Here is a 12216-nt window from a genome sequence, read left to right on the forward strand (position 1 = left end):
GCTTGCTTTAGACATTCTTTTAGCAAAGAATGTGGCGTTTGCAAAATGCTTAGTGCACGTCACTGTTGCTCTTATATACCAGACATCAGTAAACAAATTAGAAATATGCTTGCAAATTTAACTACAGATTTGAAAGAATTGAAAGAACCAGGAGTATGGGAAAAGGTTGGAAAAGGATTTGCTTCCATGGGAATTTGGCTCAGCAACATTTGGAATGGAATATCACTGAAAATAGTAAAAGGGATATTAATAATACTAATTTGCTTAATAGGTATTTGGGGAATATGGAAAGCTATTAAAATATTGAAATAAAGAAACAAGAGAAGAATTGAAAAGAAAGAACTAAAAGAGATGGTAAAATTATACAGGGAAAAAAGGAAAAGGGAAATGACTGAAATGCCAAATTATTAAAACAGAATTTTAATGGAATAAAATTTGTGGTGGAAGATTTCATGTGATGACATAATTAGTCATCAGTGGAGGGATTGATGAAGCGGAAAAAGAAAAACAAGCAAACATTCATATCTCATGTAACAAAATCGTACAGGACAATGTGATTTTAGCAAAGAAAAATAATGTATGTAGAAAAATGTGCCCACGAAGTAGATCGCCATTAGTATAAACAAGCTTAATTAATCATGAAAACCGACCAATGTATCAATGTGCCATAATTACAGCTATATTCTATGATTTTCTTGTTATAACTGTTATATGCTTAGCTTAAATTTAGCAGAGGCTTTGGCCTAGTTGCCTGGTCTCAATTTTAACTGCGTAGTTTTCACTTGTATAACAAAGACGTGTTTTAAACCTTTAAAAGCTGTATTTTTCCAGTAGAATGACTAATACACTTATCTCAAAGTTGCGTGCTAGGCAACTTTCATCCCCTTTGGAAGCAAGGTCAGTTTCTGCAGGTGCAGACAATGAGGACACTGATGCAGAATTAATTGGCAACTTTGTTGCTACTTGTGTTCCAAAACTCCAAGGACACCTTATGCATAAGAGAAGGACACTATTAATTGGTTAAAGAGAAACCACCCCATGGACCCTCCAATGGAAGAACCTGAAGAATTTGGAACTTTTCTTATTTAATCCCACCCGACGAAGGGAAGCCAGCCATTTTTTTATGCCATTTTGAAGCCAGATCTGAGAAGCCATTTTGATGACACTTTGATGCTTTTTCTCTATCCCAGAGAGAGAGAGACGTTAAAGAATTCTTACCCTAGAGACTTTAACTTAAATTTTACTTTGCCTTGCCCATATAATAACTTTTGTTCCCCCCATGTTTCTTGCTGCTGCAAGGAAAACTTGCCTTGAACTTTGCCCCCTTGAAGTCTGCCCCATGCTGATCGAACCGGTACCTGAAGGACGAAGACTTATCTTGAATGCTGATTGTATTTGGTAATTATAAAAGGATAACATGTACTGTTCGTTGTATTTTCCTTCTTAGGTACCAACTGCTTATTTTGACAGAGCCTAAAGCTAGAAGTTTTCTAAATTTATGTTGATTAAATTAATTTTGCATGAAGCCCCACATGCCAATGCTAATCAGAGGTTAGTTGAGGTATTCACTTGATGCACGGTGCTGAATTGAAATCTCGTCATGCTGACCGACGTATGCAATTAGTCAAATTCAGTTATTTTTTTTAGAAGTGATTTGCCTTGCTAATGCTGAGTGCATTATAATCAACGTTTTGCGTAGATTGCATTTCTTCTGTCGCTATGGACAGCTAGTAATGTTCGTATATGTGTATCATTTGATTTTGAGACTTACTTACATTGAGTTAGCTTTGTTAATATAGAGAAATAAACTCATTAACTTTTAATAAACAGGTGTGGTTATTCATGGCTGAAAGGTCATGGTGTGTTTAATTATTGATTTTCTGTTTAACTAATTGTTGATTGATCACTAATTGAGTATTGGTTATTGATTATAAATGATTAGTGATTATTGATTTGAAGAATCTGTTGATTTCTTTGGATGAGGAGAACTCAATCCGGTCAAAAGGTTCACCGACCTCCAGCATGTCCAAGTATAAGTAATTTATAAGGACTGGATGCGCTATCACCACCAACCACCTCAGAAATCGCTGATTTCACCAGCCTCATGTAAACACATAAAAAATACATATACAAATACATACATGAGCTTTGGTTTAGCCTTCTTCATCCACTGGTCTGTTGAACTTTCATTCACATTTTGTTTCTCCCCATCGCATCATGCTGTGGAAAGCCATGGTTCAGCCCACTTCAGCCTTTGGCTTTCTTGAAATGTGGGCACTTGCATTTGTGAAATCTATTGGCGTTGTCAATGTCTTTTCTTACTTGGCTGAAAGAAAATTAAATAAGGTGCTATGACATGGCTAGCATTGACCTCTTATGTTTTCTTTTTTACTTTAAGCCATGTTGCACAGCATCTCATCGTCTGTTCAACGCATGAAAAAACATTGACAAAGCCAATAGATTCCGTACAGGCGTAACCTACTAGCTTTGCCAAATAGAAAAATACACTGAAGAAACAATCTGACCTCACTACTGGTAAACTCTGTAGGTGGATTCAGAAAGAGGAAAATTGGACTTACCTTTCTTTTCTATTCTTTTTCTACTATTGGTCATGCCATATGCTAATTTTCATGTTTCCCTTAAAAACGGACAGCTCTAGCCATTTTATATAAAATATCTGTTCATGCATTATCTATCAGCAAATACAAGCTGGCCATTGAAGTAGTCAAGAGGCACAGAATGCTGAGGAAGAGGAAATTCAGCCACACACTCGGTCGACAGAATGCATTTCACCATAGTTAATTACAAGGCACTTAACATAGTTGTGCATGTATATGCATGCATGCTTCTTTAATAGAAACCCAATACAAAGGCCCATATTTATACTTTTTTAGCGTCACATTTGCGCCTCTTTTTGATGCAAAAACGGTGCAAACTTGCAAAATACAATCGTATTTTGCAAGTTTGCACCGTTTCTGCATCAACAAATGACAAATGCGGTGCTAAAAAAGTATAAATATGGGCCAAAGTATTTAAAAAATGGTCCTTGGAGCCATCCATAATTGAATAGCTGCAATTAGAGGGTTGACTGTTTCTTATTTCACTTACTTTCCGATAATTCTGATGTATGGCTTGGTCTGTACACTGCAATTAATGACAGCTCGCTGTTAACGAGGGCTTCGGTGCAATGTCTTCCTAAAACAAAATTGGCTGTGCCAAACAAACACAGTCATAGAAAAGGGGTCAATGTACAGTGATCAAAACATGCAGCCTGAACTGAACAAATGAAGGGTAAACTTAGCTGGGGTTGTAGCACATGCAGCTAGCAGCACGTTGTCGAAGTTCAAAGCATTGCTGAGTAACAGCATACCCCAATACATGTTGGTCTCATATGTTTTGTGCCCATAGGAAGTATGGAAAAGCTCCATGGAATCAGCCCAAATCAGTCAGCAGTGCACGCGGACACACCAAACTGGGAGCTCAATGCTGCGCACTCCCATCAAAGAGGCACGGCCACAGTCAGTACAGGCATAGTAAGCCTGTCAGTGGTGCATGTAACGGGCACCCCTCCTCCACAGCTAGCCAAAGAAGAAGACACAGCCACACTCACTGTGCGGTCGAGCACATATCTTACATGTTCTATCTGCACAGCATGTGCCAATAATAACGGATAGTGGCCTCTGAGCTGCGTTGGGAAGGCAGTGCAGCTGCACCTGCATACTCTGTGGGAAGTAATTTAGTGTCCCATGTAGAATGTGTAACTAAATGAATGAATAAACTGAATTAATGAATGAAGCAACACAAGTAACCCCTTTGGTAACATAAACAGGGTGGTAATGATGACGTTGCAGGGGCACCGACAGCTGGGAAGAAAGTAAGAAAAGAAGTACCTCAGAAGCCTGCAGCATGTGGAAGGACAATGGGGCCAGCCACTGGTTGCCAACTGGAAGGAGTACTTCAACGAAGCTCCAGTGACCAGACGAAGCTCGAAAGGAGAAGAGAGGAAATACAATCTATGATGTGAGGATTCCTGCTGACCAATAAGAAGCAAGGAAAGGAGAGTGACGAGAGAAGCCAACCAAAGGCAAGTAATGGGAATCCTGTGGGTGGGCTATAGATCCCTTTTCATCAGGTGTTTTTTTCAAAGGCAAAAGATTTTGCCACAGCGCAAGTGCTGTGCAGCCAAAACATAAAAAGGGTACACTTCAGTGCTAGGGGCCAACACTTGAATTTTACCATGTCTTTTTCTTTTCACTGTTTATCCTTTCATATCTTGTGTGTATGAGGTTTATCAAAAGTTGGTCCTGGAGGGCCGATGTCAGATTTTTAAGATAACTACATTTATCTGAATGTGGGTATGCTAAAAATAGGGCATGTCAGATTTAACAATGCCAGTTATATATTTACTTTGTGCCAATACAAATCATATTCTGGTGATGAGTATTAAAACTAAAACATGTTTCTATATCTTTTCAAAGTCAGCTTGTCTGCTAGGAAACACTTATTCTTAAGAAAAAGTCTATGTACTGATACTTTTTATTTAAATCTTGAATTAAAAGTACATCGGCTCCATGTTTAGGTGGTAGCACACTATAATTTTTTTATTGTTGTGGAAAGAACTTGCTAGAAAAAGTAAAAATAAAATTAATAAAAACAATCTAACCATTGCACCAGCATGCCAAAGCTCCTCTGACTGATATTGCCAGTGCTTGTATTAATTTGCCATTATGCTGCTTAACCTTTCATGGAAAATGAACATCAAAACAAACTAGGAGCTCATTTGTGGAATTGTTTTCCTGCTGGATGACAAAGCAAGATATATAGATAATATAAATATCAGGAATCAGGAATTTAGATTTCATTTTTCAAAGCTAACAAAATGCTTTCTAGTGGCAGCCACTGGAGTTTGTTGGAAAAAAATGCAGTTTGTACTGAAATCATGTAACTCTTCCATTCTTGCTGTCATTCTTTTTATTTTCCATTTGGGTGCAATGTCATGACGTTTATTATTAAAAGGACTACGCAGCGCTTAATTTGTGCCAGTGGTTTCCAGTACTTGGCACCAGCACTAATGACAATACCGCACATGATGGAAATGTTTGTCTGATTTTCATATGAGCACAACAACAGATATATGTACATTAAAAAAATGAATAATACCTGCCACTGATGCCACGCTTCTAGCTTTGTTTGGCCTGGCTTAGTCTGAACTGTCACACTTGTAAGAGCGTGATGGTTAGTAGTTGTGCTAGTTCTGTTATTGGCAGCATTGGCAGGGGCAAGGTGTGGTGCAAGCTGCAATGGCTTCCTGAGAAGGGCTAGGGCACTTACGTTTTAAAAAACAATTAAGCACTTGACCCATGTATGTCTAAGATTTGCAGGATGTAGGTGGTTTGTGTTGTAATGACACAACACTGGAGTCTTCTTCTTGAGTTTAAAGGCAGAAGAACGACCTGTGCCTGTCAGGCCAGACACCTTCACAATTGGTCCCCAACCACCTCAGAACCTGATGACCTCATTGCCAGAGCCCCATTGAATCATCGATGACAAGATAACATTCTACAATGACAAGTATAACATTCTATACTGTCCATGAAAACCTACATTATAGCACATCCCCTTCCATTTAAACATCAGAACAAAAAACAACAAAACAAACTACAGCCTAAAAATATAAAAGATTTCCAATATGTCTATGGAATCTCTAAACCTCTCGCATAATGAATTGACAAAAAGCTACCTAACACCATAGATAATCCCCGCACAATGCCAAAGGTCTCATGCGAGTGGCAATCAAAGCAGTGTCCTGACTGTTGTGATCTGAATAAGCTGCATCACCTCTATCACTCACTAGAGGTTTATTAAAGCCATTGTCATTCATCAACAGCCAACCAGTGCACCCTTCCACCTTCTCATGAGGTGTGATCACACCTCTCCCTTTTTTCTGAAAAAGAGCAACTCTCCTAAGATTCCAAGTCTGACCATTTTCTAACTTAACCCAATTTCCACCTGCTTTGTTCACCTTATAAGGTCCTCAGAATTTAGACAAACCACTAATCACACCAACATGTTTCCCCTTCACCCAATCACTAATTTCAATCTACTGCGTACTTCTTGAAGTTATCTTTGAATCCTCAACCTACTTCATCTCACTCTACTTTGACCCCGGCTGCCTGCCACACATTTGAATCGTGTTTTGCCTGTTCCTGAGTTCACAGTGGTGCGGTGCACCCAGAACATATCTTTGATCTCCCTCTGCACATCAAATCATGCTTTATGAGCTGATTTCATAGTGCCCTTCACTAAATGATTATGTCTCTCCACTTGACCATTGCTCTGGGGTTTGTAAAGTGAAGTACATACATGTTTTACTACTAGATCAGTCAAAAATGTTTGCATTTAAAGTGAATTAAGGTGAGTGCCATTGTCCATGATTAATTTGAAAGTTATTCCTTCTCTTCTGAGTATCTCTCTCAGCAAATTAATAGTGGGCCTAGTATTAAGGCATCTCAGAAACACAACTTCTAACCATCTGTACTTAACATCAACTAACACCACTGCATATCTCTCCTGCTCAGGGTGACAAAGAAATTGGTCTATGAAATCTAAACATAGCTTCTCCTACACAACTTCTGCTTCAATGATATGTTGAGCCTGTTCCGTCACTTCCAAACCAGCACTTATTCTTTTCTGAGAGTTCTTGCATACTTCACACCTTTCAACTCACTCTTTAGTCCGCACATCCATTTATGGCCACCAAAATTTCTCCTTGGGCCTCTTGATAGAGAAAGTATGCCCTAAATGTCTCTCATGGGCCAGTTTTATGGGTTTCTTCCTATAATTTGTAGGTGGCACACACCTTTCTCTCTATCTTACCAGTTTGTTCCCCAACAGAGATAATTCTCCTAAAACTTTATGAAACAGTCTTATAGCTTCACGTAATGTGCTTTCTCTTCTCATTTTGCCCTTAAGCATCTCTCACATCCCCATCCATTGCCATCATCCACTCATTCATGGACAAACAGCCTTGTAAACCTTCAGTTGCATCTTCTAGGTCATCGATCACCTTCTCAGAATCCAACATACCGTCATCAACAGCCTTATCAGGTAATCTTGATAAACAATCCACTGCTTTGTTTCTCCACCCTAGGCAGATATTCAAGTTCACAATCATAGTCTTGAAACATCACAGCCAATCTGGCTAAGCGACCTGAACAGTTGGCTGACCCATTAGGCCCTAGTACTTGAAACAGAGGGTTATGATCAGTTCTTAATATAAACTCTCCACCCCAAATGAAGACATAGAAATAATTTGTGGACCAGGCAGCTACTAATTACGCCTGGACAGAGAGAAGTCCGCAAAGTGCAGAAAAAACTCTGTTGCGCTATATAGAGTTTCTCGAGTGGTAGAGTTTGGGTAAATCACACTGTTTGTGCTGATTTTCAGTGTCAGGAGTTTCTGCTGTGCTGTAAAATATGTGCGAACAGCATCACACAGAGCACTAGAGGGTGCAATCTTCTTTTTGTTGCTCCAGTAGATTTTCTACTAGAGGGCAGCTTCCTCAACTTGAGCGGCAGCTTTCTCTACGCGAGTGGTTGAGGCCACTTAACGATATCTCTCACTCTTGCTCACCAACTTAACGTTGGTGAGCTGCACAAGAGAACAACTCCACTCTGTGTCACTTTGCAGAGTTTTCAGAACACTCTGTTTCCATATGGATCGTGGAAAACTCTGTGAACTCCAAAGGTGGAGAGAAAGGCTTCGCCCACCCCACTGCTAATGCCTCTCCGTTAATGACTGAGTAGTTTTATTTCTGCATCAGGCAATGAGCGAGAAACAAATGCTACTGTTTTTTCTCTTCTTCCATGCCTTTTTTAAAATACAGCTCCTTTTCCAACGGCATTTGTCCTTCGGCAAAATCAGAAATGAACCAGATCTTGGCATGCGCAATATCCATCTTAAGTTTCTCAACAGCTGTTTGCTAAGCCTCTCTCCATTCAAACTTTCTTCCTTTCTATAATAGCTGTCTCAGCAGACTTGAATTCTATGCAAAGTCTCTGACAAATTTTGCATAGTACTCCAAAAGTCCCATGAATTATTTCAGTTTTTCTTTGTTGTTTGGAATTTGTGCATCTACAATTGCACTGACTATATTTGTTTAGGGCTTTATTGAGGTAGTCAACCTCTTTCACTAGAAATTTACATTTGTTGTTTACGTAGAGTCATGCCTGCTCCAGCAATCTGGTTCAAAACTTAACACAGGGTTTTGTCATGATCATCAATATATTTTCCGAAAAGTAATTTGTTGTCTTTGGAAGATGCTGGCTGTCTTGGTGCAATTTCACATGGTGGTAAGCACTTCTGAGATCTAATTTAGAAATATAGTTGCAGTCAGACAGTTGAAAGATTAGCTTGTTAATATTTGGCAGTGGAAAGCAGTCAATAACAACAGCTTGGTTAGGTTGCACAAATCTACACAAAACTGAAGAGAACCACCAGCTTTCTAAGTCACCACCAATGGTGACAACTTTTGTGTTACCTCCATGGACTCAATAATATGATCTTTGATTATTTGGTCAAGAACAGATTTTACTTCAGCACGGGCCGCCAAAGGTACTTTTCTCACGTAGGGCCAGATGCATCATTTATCTGTATAGTGATCACCTGATTGTGTTTATCTGCAAATCGCAATGAGGTCATCACTATTTGAATATATGAAACTCTAGGAGTTTCATTTAGCGATTCCCAATTGCTTGCAAATCAACCTACCTCATTAATATTCATGAGGTAGGTCGCAATTTGCGACCCATTAGGAAATGTGAAAATCACAGGGAGGGTGGCCTGCTGGGCTTAGCAGACCACCATGTCTGTGATTGCTTTTAAATAAAGCAATCTTTTTTTTTTTTTATGCAGTGGTCCGTGGGACCATTGCCTTCTCTTTAAAAATATTTTTCCATGCAATCACAAAGGGTAAGGGGTCCCTTGACAGCCCATTCCCGATTGCGAATGGGTTACCACCTACTTGTTGTAAAATGCAAATGTTTTGCCACTGCATTTCGGTTACAAAACATTTCTGCATACCTCTGCGAATCAGTATTAGGAAGGGACACCGTTGACATGCCCCTTCCTAATACCGAATCGGTATGTAGTCGCAATTCCAATTAACAAGTTACTGAATCGTAAATTCGAATTCATACATACCAAAATACATTTTTGCGGGTCACAAACGGACCGATCAGGCCGTTTACGACCACAAAAATGCATGATACATATGGCCTTGTATGTTTTAATGAGACATCATCATTCTTAAAAATTATTTTGTGTTCATGGTTTTTTTCCTCACGTATTCTATTCTCAAAAATATTCTCCAAGTCTTTGAATAAAATATCCAACTCTTCATCTTCAACCACCAAAACTTGTTCTGTTTGCCAGAGGATTTACAAATATATGCAGGTCATACTGGTGAGATCAACCCAATATTGGAAGGCCTTCGACTGCCCCATAAATTTACCCTTTGAGACACATTTCTTAAAATCTATTTCTGGTGTTGAATAGCCTGTCACACCAATATCAGCTCCCTGATGCCCTTTCAGAATGATTTTGGTTGTTGTCAATGCTTTCCCTGATCATACAACATTAAACATCTGTTTTGGTATGATAGTATACAAGGAGCTTGAATCCACCATCAAAACCACACACTTGTTGTTAAGTCTGAATTCTGTTTTGGTTGGAATTTTCTCCTCTCATTTTGTTGCTTCTCTTCACCAACAATCAATGATTTGTGTTCTACACCATCCTCAGCTTCCTCTACAGCTGAGAATCTTTTGTTAGATGCTCTGCAGACTTGCGCAAAGTGTCATTTTTTTCCACATTGGGGGGCGCTTTGAATCACCCATATGCGAATAGGTTCTGCACTTGTTCCATGAACGGACACCCTGATTTATTTTTTTATTCCACAGTAACTTCCTTTTTCCCTATCACTTCTCTTACCACTTTTGTTTTGCTTATGTGTGATAGACCCATTTTTTTCTTTACTACATTTATCAAATCTGATTTATTGTCAACTTTTGCTATGGTTTGGTCAGATTTTAGATCTACCCTTAACATGTTCTTCATGCATCACTCTGATTCCTCCATAATCTTTGAAATCTTGATGGCAGATTCAGGAGTGAGGTTACTTGCAGCCCAAAGTCTCAATCAGTTGGTCTCTGATCATTCTTTCAGTCATCACACCAAACCTGCACTTTGCAGCAAGCTCTTGCAACCTAGTTACAAAATCATCAATTGATTCAAATGGTTTTTGTGTTTGTGTATAACAATTTGTGATGTCTAATTACTGTGTTAATTGTTTGTACAAAATGATTTTGCAACCTCAATTTGCCTTCCTTACAAACATCTTCCATTACATCATCATTCTCTTCATGCACTTCTGGCCATTATTTGAAAACACGTTTACCCTTCGGTGCCCAAACATCCATCAGTATTGCTTTCTTTTGAAGAGGTGAAAAATTGGTCCCTCCTAAAGCCAAAATATAAGTATAAAAAAATCTCAAGCTGGTCCTCCCATACAATTGGTGGATCACCTTGTTGCATAAGAAAGTAAGGTGGCACAATTATAGATTGACTTATATTCATATTGAATCTGAAACTTGCAACCTAGTGCTACTGAAACAATTAGTACTAAGATGAACCAGAAGGTGGCACTGTGAAGAATTTGCACTATGACTGTAACATAGAGTTCTCCATACAGCTTTTGAAACTCAGCACACGTATTAAGGAGATTCAAGCTGCTAAAGGTGAGGCTGCTTGAAAGGTAGGGGAAATAAACTATCTTTGGGTGATATATGGCTTTAAATATATTTGTAGATGAAATGAAGCTGCCACAAATGCTTCACTGGCATGAAATTTGAGTTCGTATTTTCTTTTTCTTTCTTTTACATGTAGTTTATTGCCACAAAAGGGTGACTTTTCCATGCCCATTATCGACTGTTTAGAATTGGTCTGTTTTTTCCCGTTGGGGTACTCGCAAAAACAAACGCCAATCTCCTTACTCCCCTGGTGGTCCGTGTAGTAGAATGGTAAATGTCCTAATGTGTTTATTGAATTGTTGTGTGATGAGAACTCTTGTGCTAGCTTGTGTGCAACTGTGTAACACAAGGGTGTTCTTGTTGTGGATCAATTGTGGTTCTGTATGCTAATGTTGAATGGTGCCTGATAGCGGCTTCCAGTAACTGAGGCAGTTGCTGGAGGACCTCGCAGGCATCAGACACTCTTGGTTGTGGGTGTTCTATACTCCAGAAATAAACATTTAAAAATGCTTACCTACTTCACCGAGTGTACTTCATCTTGGCGATGAGTGGAGAATTAACATTGTGTTGACAACAACCGCGAACCCTTCATGAATTTAATTTGACTTAAGATCATTGCAATTCGTCAGATCCAGCATCAATAGTTCTTTTCAACAGCTTGCAGCTTTCTATGGGTCCTGCGTAACTGCCCTACGTCCACTACACACAGAAGCCTATAATATTAACTATTCACCAGTTTTGGGCATGGAGAGCAAGTATTACTTCAAGCATGCATATGACTTCATTCTTGAGTGCAAGGCAACACATGCGCAATACAGTGCGTAGCGTCAACGTGCCAAACTTACTTTAGAAATCATGTACAACCACGCTTTGGCGGCCATGTTGAGAATACAAATCTACACATTTAAGACTTTTCACAATGGTTTACCGGTAAATACAAGTGCCAGTTGCGCTATTGCGCATTACCAGCGATGGGCATGCCCATTATTTAATGAATCATGGATCTGAGTATGAGCAATACAACAATGTTTAACAGTTTCTCAGAAACAAACTAACAACTATTAAGCCTGCATGTATAGTGACAAGCACACCAATTTCTGAACACAAATAAGATTTTAGTTATTTGTTTAGTGCTTCATTCATATTGGGTCAAGCAGACTACTGAATACTATTACTGCATTAACTACATTATGGCTGCAGCACAACAACCTGCTCAACCACCTCCATTTTTACAGCGTCCAGGCAAACCCAGTACCAAATGGTGTCTCATCCTGGACATCCCCTGCCACATTACAGCCCACCTGAGAGACCTGCATTGGCTCCCTGTCAACAAGAGAATCACCTTCAAACTCATCACCCACGCTCACAAGGCACTACACAAAACCGGACCAGTATACCTCAACAGAC

At 39.3% G+C, this 12216-nt stretch overlaps 1 long non-coding RNA gene across 1 annotated transcript in view; it reads right to left on the reverse strand.

Moving 5' to 3' along the window:
• LOC138301931 (uncharacterized) overlaps positions 1–12216 on the reverse strand; it is a 148389-nt gene that overhangs the window by 94095 nt on the left and 42078 nt on the right. The window contains exon 3 of the long non-coding RNA XR_011205171.1: positions 3109–3210. This is a non-coding gene — a long non-coding RNA (uncharacterized lncRNA). The remainder of the gene's footprint in view (positions 1–3108; positions 3211–12216) is intronic.

Source organism: Pleurodeles waltl, chromosome 6 (assembly GCF_031143425.1).
Source record: "Pleurodeles waltl isolate 20211129_DDA chromosome 6, aPleWal1.hap1.20221129, whole genome shotgun sequence".
In the NCBI taxonomy this organism is placed as follows: domain Eukaryota; kingdom Metazoa; phylum Chordata; class Amphibia; order Caudata; family Salamandridae; genus Pleurodeles; species Pleurodeles waltl.